This window comes from Camelus bactrianus, chromosome 7 (genome assembly GCF_048773025.1).
Source record: "Camelus bactrianus isolate YW-2024 breed Bactrian camel chromosome 7, ASM4877302v1, whole genome shotgun sequence".
Classification (NCBI taxonomy): Eukaryota; Metazoa; Chordata; class Mammalia; order Artiodactyla; family Camelidae; genus Camelus; species Camelus bactrianus.
In genome coordinates, this window is record NC_133545.1 from 91290313 (window position 1) to 91302942 (window position 12630).

General features: G+C 41.8%; 1 long non-coding RNA gene across 1 annotated transcript in view; it reads left to right on the forward strand.

The window, feature by feature from the left end:
• The first annotated feature begins 9713 nt into the window (after positions 1-9713).
• Positions 9714-12630, forward strand: part of LOC141578225 (uncharacterized) — a 30823-nt gene continuing 27906 nt past the window's right edge. Inside the window, exon 1 of the long non-coding RNA XR_012508376.1 lies at positions 9714-11241. This is a non-coding gene — a long non-coding RNA (uncharacterized LOC141578225). The remainder of the gene's footprint in view (positions 11242-12630) is intronic.

Consider the following 12630-nt stretch of genomic DNA (forward strand, 5'->3'; position numbering starts at 1 on the left):
TCAGATTTTCCCACGTGGGACATGGGGACGTGCCAGCAGCCACCGCAGATTTATCTCACGGGCATTATCGCTTGTGTCACTCATCTTTTTCTATTTTTCTTTCTTTTTTTTTTTTCAAGTATTTAATCTAAATTTAACATCAGGTTTTCTTAGGAAAGAAATTTCTCTTTTTCTTTTCATTGGGGCTCTTTTGGGGGGGTAGGTAATTAGGTGTATTTATCTGTTAGAGGAGGCCCTGGCGGTTGAACCCGGGACCCCGTGCACGCTAAGAACATGCTCTACCACTGAGCTCTACCACCCGCCCCATCATCTTTTACTTTTTGCTTTAGCTGCCAAGAATCTTACGGCTGAATTTCTAGTTGGCCTTTAACACTTACCCTGACTTCATGGCATTCGTTTTTATGAGTTTTCTTCCCCCTGGTTTCATTTAAGTATTGAATCTCCATTTTCTCTTCACTCTAACTTTTGTCTTTTTGTTGTTATGGTTGTTAAGCTGTGTTAAAAATTGTTTAATTTCTCTTTTAGCAGGAGGCTGAAAGTAAATAAATATGTAAACAAACTTATCACACTTAAATGTTTTATACATTCTAAGCTGTTTATTAGTTACTTAAAAACCGAATTGAATACTGAAATGATAACATTTTAAAATTATTTTTTAACATTTTATAAAATTATAGCTGATTTACAATATGATATAAGTTTCAGGTGTACAATAGTTGCACAATTTTTATTGTTATGCTCCATTTATAGTTATTGTAAAACATTGGCTATATTCCCTGTGTCGTAAGATACATCCCTGTAGCGTGTTTATGTTACATGGAGCAGTTTGTATAAGAAAGTTGGGTAATACAAAGTCTGGGGCGTGGCTCTGTCTAACCCATGTTCCCGGTCACCCTTCCTGTCAGAGCCCAGGCCCTCACTCCTTTCTGCAGGGGAGCACCTGGAGGCAGCCCTCATCAGCGCTGGCACCACCCTCTGAGTGGCAGTGACAGCAGTGACTGTGTGTGGACGTGCAAAGTGTTGTTCCAGGAGCTTTACATGCATTTCTGCATTTAATAATTAAAGCCCTCCTGTGAGGAATCATTTTAGGTTTTTAATGAATAATACATTTTATTTTGATTTTGAGAGTTCAAACTTCCAGAAAATTTACTGGAATAGTACAATAAAGGCTTAGATACAGTTCACCTAAAAGGGCACTGTTTGCCCTTTTGTGTCTGGCTTATTTTAGTATAAACTTTCAAGGTTCATCCATGTTGTAGCCTCAGTCAGTACTTTAATCTTTTGGTTTTATAATATCCTTTTTCTTTTTTTTTTTTCGTTTTTTCTCTATTTAAAAATATTTTCATTGAATTCTAGTCAGTTTATAATGTTGCGTCAGTTTATAATTTTGCATCAGTTTCTTGTGTACAGCACAACACTTCATTTATATAGGAACATACATGTATTCATTTTCATATTCTTTTTCAACATAAGTTACTATAAGTTATTAAATATATTCTCCTGTGCTATACAGTATAAACTTGCTGTTTACTCTATACATACTCAGTATCTGCAAATCTTGAACTCCCAATTTATTTCTTCCCACACCCTCTCCCCTCTGGTAACCATAGTTTGGTTTCTATGTCTTTGTGTCTGTTTCTGTTCTGTAGATAAGTTTATCTTTTTGTTTGTTTGTTTTTTTAGATTCCACATGTGAGCGATCTCATATGGTATTTTTCTTTCTCTTTCTGGCTTACTTTACTTAGAATGACATTCTCCACGTCCATTCATGTTTCTACAAATGGCATTATTTTATTATTTTTTTATGGCTGAATAGTAGTCTATTGTACAAATATACTACAACCTCTTTATCCAGTCATCTGTCAGTGGACATTTAGGTTGTTTCCATGTCTTGCTATTGTAAATAGTGCTGCTCTGAATATTGGGGTGTAGGTATCTTTTTGAATTACGATTCCTTCTGGATATATGCCCAGGAGTGGGATTGCTGGGTCATATGGGAGGTCAATGTTTTGTCTTTTGAGGAACCTCTGTACTGTTTTCCACAATGGCTCCACCAAACTGCACCCACAGTGTAGGAGAGTTCCCTATTCTCCACAGCCTCTCCAGCATTTATTGTTTGTGAACTTCTGAATGATGCCTATTCTGACTGGTGAGATGTGATATTTGATTGCAGTTTTGATTTGCATTTCTCTGATAAAGATATTGAGCATTTTTTCATGTGCCTATTGGCCATTTGTATGTCTTCATTGGAGAAAAGCTTCTTTAGGCCTTCTGCCCATTTTTGAATTGAATTGTTTGTTTTTCTTTCTTATCAAGTGTAAAAGGTGTTATATATTCTGGGAATTAAGCCCTTGTCAGTCTCATTTATTGCAACTATTTTCTCCCATTCCATAGGTTGTCTTTTAGTTTTGCTTATTGTTTCCTTTGCTGTGCAAAACCTTGTAAGTTTAATTACATCCCACTTGTATATTTTTGCTTGTATTTCTATTGCTTGAGTAGACTGCTCTAGGAGAACATTGCTGAGATGTATGTCAGATATTTTGCCTATGTTTTCTTCTAAGACGTTTATAGTGTCTTGTCTATGTGTTTAAGTCTTTAAGCCATTTTGAATTTATTTTTGTGTATGCTGTGAGGGAGTAGTCTAACTTCATTCATTTACATGCAGCTGTCCAGTTATCCCTACACCATTTGCTGAAGAGGCTGTCTTTACTCCATTGTATGTTCTCACCTCCTTTGTCAAAGATTCAATGACCAAAAGTTTGTGGGCCTATTCTTGGTAATTTTGTTTATCCGTTCATTGATGGATGGATATTGTTTGTAACCTTTGTCTACTCTGAATGATACTGCCATGAATATTGATGTGCAAGTTTTTGTGAGAATATGTTTTCATTCTGTTGGCTGTAGAGTTGGCCCGCCATATCTGTAATTTCCACTTCATGGATCCAGATGGCTGATTGTAAAGGGACTCGAACATCCTTGGATTATGGTATCCAGGGTGGGGGGTTCCTGAAACCAACCCCCCGAGGATACTGAGGGATGACTCTACATGTAGGAGTGGAATTGCTGAGCCATATAACTCTAACCTTTTGAGGAAACACCAGACTTCTCCAAAGAAGCTGCACCATTGTCCCTTTCCACTGGCTGCAAATGAGGTATCTCTGCCTCCTCAACGACACTTGTTATTGTCCATGTTTTGATTAAAACCGTCCTAGTGGGTGTAAAATGAGAACTCATTTTGATTTTGATTTGGCTAGTGATGCTGAGCTTCTTTTCATGTGCTTATCGGCCATTTGTGTATTTATTTAAATCCTTGGCAAATTTAAACATTGGGTCGATTTTCTTTGTATTGTTCAGTTGTAAGCATTTTTTATATATCCTGAATACTATTCTCTTCTTAGATACATGCTTTGCAAAATTTTTCTCCTATTCTGCAGATTGTCCTTTCACTTTAGTTTTTTTAAGCATTAAAACAATTTCTTTACAGGGGAGGTAATTAGATGTATTGATTTATTTTATTTTTTTTGCTAAGCATGTACTCTGTCACTTGATATACCCCCTTCCCCTGTCATTTCACTTTCTTGATGATGTAATTTGTAACAAAAAGGTTTTAACTTTCATGAAGTCCAGTTTATCTGCTTTTTTCTTCTATCACTTGTGCTCTTCGTATTGTATCTAGGAAACCAAAGCCTATCCTAGGACCACAAAGATTTATACTGTGTCTTCTTTTAGAAAGTTTATAGGTTTAGTTTTTACGTTTCTGTCTGTGATCAATTTTGAATTAATTTTTATTTATTTAAAATATGGGGGTCCAGATTCCAGATTCATTCTTTTGCCTGCAGATACTCAGCACTCCCTGCACCATTTGTTGAATAGACTATTCTTTCAATGGAGTGTTGTTGACACCCTTGTGGAAAACTGACTGTAAATGTAAGTTTTTCCCCCTGGGTTTTTATTATGTCTCATAGATTTATTTACCCAAACTTATGCCAGTACCATTTTGACTTAGTACTATAGCTTTAGTACCCTTTAAAGTGAGTCCTCCAACTTTTCTCTGCTTTTTCAAGATTGTTTGGCTGACCTGGGCCCCTTGCACTTCCATATGAATTTTGGGATCACTTTTTCAATTTTTGCAAAGAAGTCAGCTGGAATATTGATAAGGATTCCACTGAATATGTAACTCACTTTGGGGAGTCTTAACATTTTTAACAATATTGTCTACCATTCCATGAACATGGGATGTGTTCCATATATGTAGATCTTTTAAGTATTATTTTGATGATACATCAAAATATTCAATGTACAAATCTTGTAAATTTTTGTTAAATGTATCTCTCATTTTATTTTTAATGCTGTTGTAAATGGAAAGGCTGAGCTTCTTGAGGGTAGGACTATATATTAATTTGTTTATTTCTAGGATTTCTACACAGCAAATACTCTAGGTTTATATTTGCTACATAAATCTATCCACAACTCTTCCCACCCCCGTGTTATAAGAAACCAAGACCCAGGTTAAGCTACCTGAACACCTATGTGGAAGTGAGAAATGAGACCCTTGGGTGGGGCTTTGTGAAGATGATACTGAGAGCTTATTTAGGATGGCTTCATCTTAAATTCCTTTAAACAACACTTTTGGTGTAGTCAGATACATTAAGATCATGCCCTTTTGATGTGCAGAGGAGCTAAGACTATCATTTTCAAATAATTTCTAGTGAGAGTGTTGTACTTGAAATCAAATTTGCATCAATATTTGAAGATATATGTTTCAGGAATTTTGACTAAAGAACACCTGTCTTTATTCATTAATGACAACTAAATTCTCAAGCAACAGGTAAGAGTTTGAGCAAACTGCCCCAGCCCCGTAGTGCTGGTTGGCTGCAGCTGTAACTGGAGTCAGTGCTTACCTCTCCCAGCACGCTTGGGCTGATCTGCTCAAAGGTGTTCGTCCAAATGTTTGTCTGTAGTCTGTTGGACAAAGCCATAAAACATTGAGTTAAGGTTGCTGGAATGCAATATATTCCTATTAATATTAAGTAAGCACATATTGAGTGCTTACTGTATGTTGGGAATTGTCCCTCAGCCTCACATGTATATTATTTCACTTAAAACTTCATATATTTCCTTGTTATTCTCACTTTACAGATAAGGAGACTGAGAATTAGGTCTTCTGTATTTTGGATGGAGCTCATTATCAATGACAGGAAGTTGTAAGGAAAAAGATATTGATTCATCCTGAGAAAATATTTTTCTGACCGTCAGCAGTGAAGAGGGTGAACACTGAAGAAGGTGATCATTGTTTGAGTGAGACGAGCCCCGGATTGTACGGAGTCAGCATCCCTGTCCTGGACACGGCACGTGTAGATCTGTGTGGTGGGTGAGGCGGCGAGGCCGCGCAGGGAACGCGGATGCCGGGCCATTGGGCTGTGCTCAGGCCTGGTGGGGCTTTCTCCTAAGGGCAGTGGACCGTCATTGACAGATCTTAAGTAGGGGAGTGGGGTGCTCTCGTAGATCACTTTTGTCTTGTAGAATGCTTAGAAACATTTAGAAGGCTCTGCAGGAGGTGATGTGATGAGTCAGATTAGGGTGGCTGCCAGGTGTAGGAGTGTAGAATTTTCAAGTGGTTTTCAGTCCCAGTTTTGTGGCTGAGTAGCTGTGTCACTTTGGATGATGCACTCAAGGAAGTAAACAATTTATCTAATCAATTGAAGAAGTGATGTACCGACCTCCCAGGACTGCTGTGGCGATCCAGTGAGATAACGTGTGCACAGTGTGCAGCGTGGTCCCCAGCACACAGTCAGTGCTGAGTGAGTGCCAGTGAGTACCTGGTAGGTCAGGTGTGGGTGGTGGGACTCGGTGACTGAGGAAATCTGGGCCCTGAAGGTGGGGTCCAGTCACATCTGTGAGTGATGGGCCTGAGCTGGGAGAGGCAGGGAGACCTTGCCCCCCGACCAGGGGCCCTGGGTAGGACGGCTATGGGAGGAGCACCGTGAAGTCAGCTCTTTGCAGGTGGAGCTCGAGTTGCCTTTGAGACATCTAAGTGCATTGTCATGAGCTCAAAGAGGAGGTCTGGGCCCGGGCTGTGAATTTTCCTATAATCTTAATCCCTGAGGACGCCGAGGTATTGATCATTGAACGTGAAGACATACTTTACAGGACAAGTGAATAGTATTATCATCTCTGTCATCAAAGCTCACATCTCTTTATTCATCACAAGTTTGCTATTGGGTACTTACAGAGCTCACTTCACCGCCATCCCCTGGGCTCAGGCTCCACAGTAAAGAGCTGGTGAGCCTCCCTCTTTTCCAGAAGAAGACACATTTAGCTGGTAGAATTCTGTACCTCGCCAGACTTAGAATTTTAGTTTGTTTTTTTAATTCTATTTTCTGTTAGCCATCTCCTGACAGGAGAGACGTTTTACCTCATGGGCATATTTCAATTAGCTGTTACTGAGAATTGCTGATCTGATCCATAGTGTAAGTATTATATTAACCTTGTAGAGTATTTATCATTTTTCTGTCTTTGCCCTTTAATTTTGTATGCCCCTTGAAGTCTCTATCCTATTTGGGGCCTTATTTTTTTTAATTAAAAAATGTCTATTTGCAGTTAAGAAAACAAAAGAAAAGAAAAAATACACATGATAGCTAAACTTAGAAAATATCTAGTGTGTTTTCTGTCTCGGCAACGGAGGGTTCTAGAAACTCGTGAAAACCTTCATTACACAAGTTTCTTAAAATGCTGATTAAGAAATAAAACCTTCTTTCTTCATCTTTCAAGCTGCACAGCTAATTGTGAAGAAAGTGAGGGGAAATCCTCAGAAGCCAAGACAAACCAGAAAGCAGGGGTTCTGGGTGATACACGAGCCTTAGGAGCCCTGGGGTGCCTGTTGGCTCCTGTACTGAGTTTCAGTTGCCTTGACAGGAGGGTAGGAGGTGAACCCGAGTCCTCTCACACTGGGAGTTGGATGACTGATCATATGTAAGGCCAAGCCCATCCCGAGAAGCATGGTTTACAAAAGGGTTAACTATGAAAAAAAATTCCACAAGGTAAGACAGTAAGGAAAGTCAATTTTTTTGGAAGAGGGGAAAAATAACAAATTCAATGTAAGGATATAGTTTAAAGCTCTTCTGGCATGAGAGTAACCACAAACTCCTGGCAGAGAATCACAGCTACTCCTGGAATGAGAAGCTGTGGTTTGAATGAATCAGTGAGCAGCCATTCCGAAAAAGGCCTCCAGAGTCTTGAGGATCAAGATACTTGACTGCAAACACCTGTCTTCCAAGGTCTCAATCAAATAACCAGAAAGGTTTTAAAGGAAAGAAGCCATAATCATAGTTCTATTTCTTAACATTACTGTATGCTAGGAATTCAGAGGTGACTATGGAGTCACCTCTTTTATGGACCTCACTTTCTGTTTGGGGAGACAAACTGACATAGTTGGGGAGCTTGGTGGAGGGAGTTGTTAGTCTGTTGCAATTAGCTAGGAAAGGAGATTAAGAAATCAGTGAAGAGTGGGTGAACTTTTTAGCTGAGGAGAGTCTTGTTCAGTTGGCTTTTAATTGCAGGCTCGATGAGTTTTCACTGGAGGGAATAGAACTTATGGAGGATGGACTTAGCTCAGGCCTCTTTAGAATGGACAAGTGAACCTGGAGAAAGACAGTCAAATCTGTGCAGACATTAAAGTTCACTTGAACGTGCTCCATCCCTGAGCCAAAGATAGGACAAATATGCAGCACTTCTTAAGGACAGAGGAGTGGTTTTTAAGGTTCTCCAAGAATGAAGCCCAGGGAACCGAGATGGCCAGTTGTCAAACTGTGACTTTGCTCTTTGGACGGTGTACCCACCAAGGGTATTGGCCTTTTATACATTTCCATTTCTCTTTAATACATGTCAGGTGATGAGGACGTGGGCACAAGTGTTTGACATCTTGTCGAGGCGACTTTGGGTACCTGCCTAGAAACGCGGGCACGGCTACAGCTGCGTCACACATGTTGCCGCCCATCCCGCTCCCCGTCTCCGTGATCACGGCAGAGTGGTTCCTTGTTGACCTGTCCATCTCCTCTGTGACATCATAACCCATGAAAAGACCGGAGAGTATTAACTTGGCTTTGTTAAAGTCAAAGGAACAGATCTAATATGGAGTCAGATTTGTTCTTTCCTATTTCAGTATTGCCATGGAGAAGACAGTTTGGGCAGCTTTTTGTAGGGTCCTCGAGGATTTCTCTCTCAGCCTCTCGGGGCCTCTATTGAAAACCCTTCATAGCTGTCTGGCCTGCTGGAAAACCACTCCGACTGTTTTGCCCTGAAGATGTGTTCAGTTTATAACTCATCTCTACTCCTTGGAAAACAACTCAATAAAAACTCAGTTGGTTTTCCACCAGCCATGGGCAGGGGTGAGGGATACCTTGTTATTATTTCATAAAATAATAATAATAATAAAAATAGTAATAATAAAAATAATAATAGTAATAGTAATAGTAATAATAATAATAATAATAATAATAATATTAATAATAATAATAATAATAATAATAATAATAATAATAATAAAAGAAGTCTTAAAACAGCACTGGGCACATAGGTGAGAGTCAATAAATGCTTCCTGGCTTAAATCAAAAGTGATGACTCAGTGATTCCATGGCTGCTGTATTTGCTGAGCTAGTTACTCCTTTGCTCCATTACACATTTTTTTAACTGAAAAAGAAATACATGCAAATGGTTAAAAAAAATTCAAACAGAGCACAAAAATACACAAGTGAAAGAATTTTTCCCTCATCCTCTGTTCTTCCAGCCCTCCCTGGAGATGCCACTGTTTACTATCCTTTGGGTGCTTTTCCAGATATGCTATGCACATTCCCACCTATGTATGTAAATTCCTTTAAAGTTTTAGTTATTTTTAACTTAAAGTGATTTAAATCCTCAAGTGGCTTCTGCCTGGGTAATAGAACAGAACAAATCTGACTCCATATTAGATCTTTTCCTTTGACTTTAACCCTATGATCTGTCTCCTAGGCTTCATCTTGCTTGTAAAACAATGTTGCTTAGAGCCTGAAATATACAGGAGAACCTATTCTGAAGGCTCTGATCTTTAAGTATATTGAACACATTTTCATTCATAAAAAGATAAGAAATTGCAGAATAGAAAATAACGTTTGTTTTGTTAGAGGTTTACAGAGATTTGACCCAGGCAGATAGCTGCAAGAACAAAGGATTCTAACAAGAAGGAATTCCTACACCAAGAAGATTGCAACAACCAAGCACGTAGGAAAAGATCCTGAATTCTGACTTGGGGAGATGGTTTTCCAGGACATTAGTTTGCCATCTAGGTCTACAGAAACTTGCTATTCCATGCCCCAACACCTGGTCTCCCAACTTATTGGCCTGTCCTGCACTGAAGAGAATGAATTTGGATTTGGTAGCACTCCTATATACCTAGCAAGCTGGGCACTGGAACTGAGTGTTATGGAAACAACAGGCCAGCCAAGGAACAATCACCACTCGGAGTGTTGGCGTACTCAGATTTATTATGCCGGCGGGCTCAAAGGGGCTTCTGCTCCGAAGTTCTGAGCACCCACCTCCAAGACATACACATGAAGTTTTAAAGGGTTAATTACAAGTAAGGGTGTATTAGCCAATAAGGCTCAAGCAACAAAAAGCAAGGAATCAGCACACTGGTGCTTGTCAACTTGTAATAGACATTTGTTGAGCTTCGATTTACGACTTAGCTTGTTAGCCCAGTAAACTGACACTAAACTTCAGATTTACGAGTTAGCCCAGCAGAATTTAGATCAGTAAACCGACACTTATCACACTTAGATTTGTGACTTAGCTTGTTAGCCCAGCTGGGCTTTTCCTTCACATGAGGACAGCTCTCCCACACCCAGGGAACTACTGTGAGCCCTTGATGGTTCCACTAGGGTGGAGTGTGGTTTACCCAGGACGGATGGGGACTATGCACCAACACTCAGGCAGTCTGCTCTGTCTGGGGCTCTGATCTTGAACCACCCCGCTCCCTGCCAGCCCAACACCTGGGACAGTGGAGCTAAGGCAAAGATCGTGCCTGACTGTTTCCCAGAGTGTAAAAGGGGAATATGTACTCTTCCCAAGGTAGTTCTGAGCGACAACACCTGCGGGTGCTTGGTTCCCAGACCAACAGAAAACCCTGCTCCGCGTGGGGGCAACAGGTGTGATACCCGTAGGGGTTCTGCAGCAGCATCGGATGGAGGGCTGGATCAGGGAGGTAAAACTTGAGCTGCGGGCCTTGAAGTGTTACAGAAGGGTACAGAGGCAGGACTGCCGCCTTCTTCAGGGTGCCACCAGAGGTAAAGCTTTTTCTCTCCATCCCCGCTAGGACCTTACCCTTTCCAGATCCCTCCCTTCTCTCTGCTCTTCCTGTCCATCTGTCTCCCTCCACTTTTTCCCTCCTCTCCTCCCCCTCCCATCTTTTCCCTCCCTCACTGCCCCACCTTCTCTCGCAGAACCCAGAGCGGATTGCTGGCCCTCCTGCGCATGGGCGGTCGGTGTCAGCTGGACCGCGGGTTGGAAGCTCCAGCTCCGAGCCGGGGATTAGCCCCAAAGGCTTCTCAGCTCTGTCGCCCGGCAGGCCTTTAGCTCCTGCCTGGGGCCGGTGCCTCTGGCTGTGGAAGTGCAATGTGGGGTCTCCCGGGAAAGGGGTCAGGTGGCTGCGGGAGGGCGGTCCGCGTGTCACAGACCACGAGGGCTCGAGTCAGCCTGTGTTAAGCTGAATTGCTCGGGCCAGACCCCTCTGCCCGCGCCACCTGCCCCAGTGCCCCAGTGCCACAGCTTCCCGGGGCCAGGTGTGCACCTGCCGCCTCTCACCCAGCCGGCCTCCACTCAGTCCGCTGCTGGCGTCCCCTTCCCCTCTCTCGCCCGCGAGTCCTCTCCTCCCGGGCTTCCTCTCCTCGGCCACCGGCCCGTCCCCACAACTGGGCGGGCTGCGTCCCAGGCGGGCGGGGTCTGCGGACCCGGACGGGGCAGCTGGGGCTGGGGCTGGGGATGGCCACCGAGCGGGGCTGCAGCCCGCGTTTCCACCCATTTCCCTGCCCCGCGACTCCGGGGCTGCCCTGGTCTTCCTTTCCCGCTCCCTGAGGAACAGCTCAGTGGCGTCTGCGCTGCTCCCTGGGCTGAGAGCCTCTGGCTGTAAAGCCCAGCTACTGGTGGAGTTGGGAAAAGGGATCCTCAGTGCCAAGCGAGCTTCTGTCTCCTCCCTCAGTGTTTCTGCCCCAGGTAAGTACCTTGAACACTTTCAGGTGTTATGATGGCGATGCTTGTTGGTGTCATGTGTTTTTATAGTGAGAGGGATTACAGTGTTGATAGCAGGGCTTGGTTCAGTTAAAAATGAGCTGAAGGCATAAGGCTGTGTCATCCTCCTTCCTTCCCTCTCCCAGGGTGAAACGTGTGACCATCGATTTTAAAAAGACAGTTACATTCCCTAACTAGCCCAGCCCAGCTTGGTGTGTTAACAGGAACAGCACCACCAGAGGCGTTGGAGACCCAGGGACATTGCAGTCCTAAAGAGCTCCTGGCACAGTTTGGTTTGTTTTGGTTTTTTGTTTTTCTTAAATTGTGGGGCAGACTAAGTAGTATAGAGGGAAAAATAATTGTCAAGAAATATTTTTTCATATAACAGCTTTATTGTGATATTGTTCACACACCATGAAGTCCACCCATTTAAATGGTACAATTCAGCAGCTTTTAGCATATTTACACTTGTGCAACAATTATTATTCCAGAACATTTTCATCACATCAGAAAGACCAGTGGAAATGAATGACCAATCCACCCCTCCCCAGTGGTGGTTCTAAAGAAGTTTCTTGCCTATTCTTGACCATAAATTAACTTGTTACATTCCATGAAAAATCTGGTAGGAATTCTAATCAGAATTGCAATGAATCTGTCTATCAAAATAGGAAGAATTAATGTCTTTATGGCATAAACTTCTTCTACCCATGAATATAACTGGGACCCTATATTTTCATCTCTCCAGAGCCTGGCCCATGGGAAGTCCTCACTAATTGTTGGGCTTGTGAATGATGAGATTCTATACATCATTAGTTGCAACTGTAGCCTTTCACAGAAGAGAAAATTAACCTCAGTGAAGCCAAGTGACTCTCTGATGGTCAGAAAGAGTGACAGCCAGTGCTGGAGTGATCTAGTGGACTTGGTGCTTGCAACCAAAATTCTTCAGCAGCTACAGCTAAGGGGATTAGAGTGTTCTTTTATTTTTTCTTAATGGCGTTGCTTTTATTTTTACTTATTTTTTTAAATTAATTTTTATTGAAGTGTAGTCAATTTACAATGTTAGTTTCAGGTGTACAGCAGAGATTCAGTTATAAACATATGCATATGTGTATAAATATGTTTTAGATTGTTTTTAGTACAACTCATTACAAGAAATTGAATATAGTTCCCTGTGCTATATAGTAGGTCCTTGTCATTTATTTTATATTTATTAACGTGTATCTGTTAATCCCCCCTTTCCTGCCTGCTAAACACAGTTGGCTTTCTATGTCCATGAGTCCATTTCTAGGAGCATCATTTTTCTTAGTAATATATGCTGGTTGGCTGCTTTCAGTTTCAGTAATTCCATCTGTGGGTGCTTTTCTTCTGGTGGCC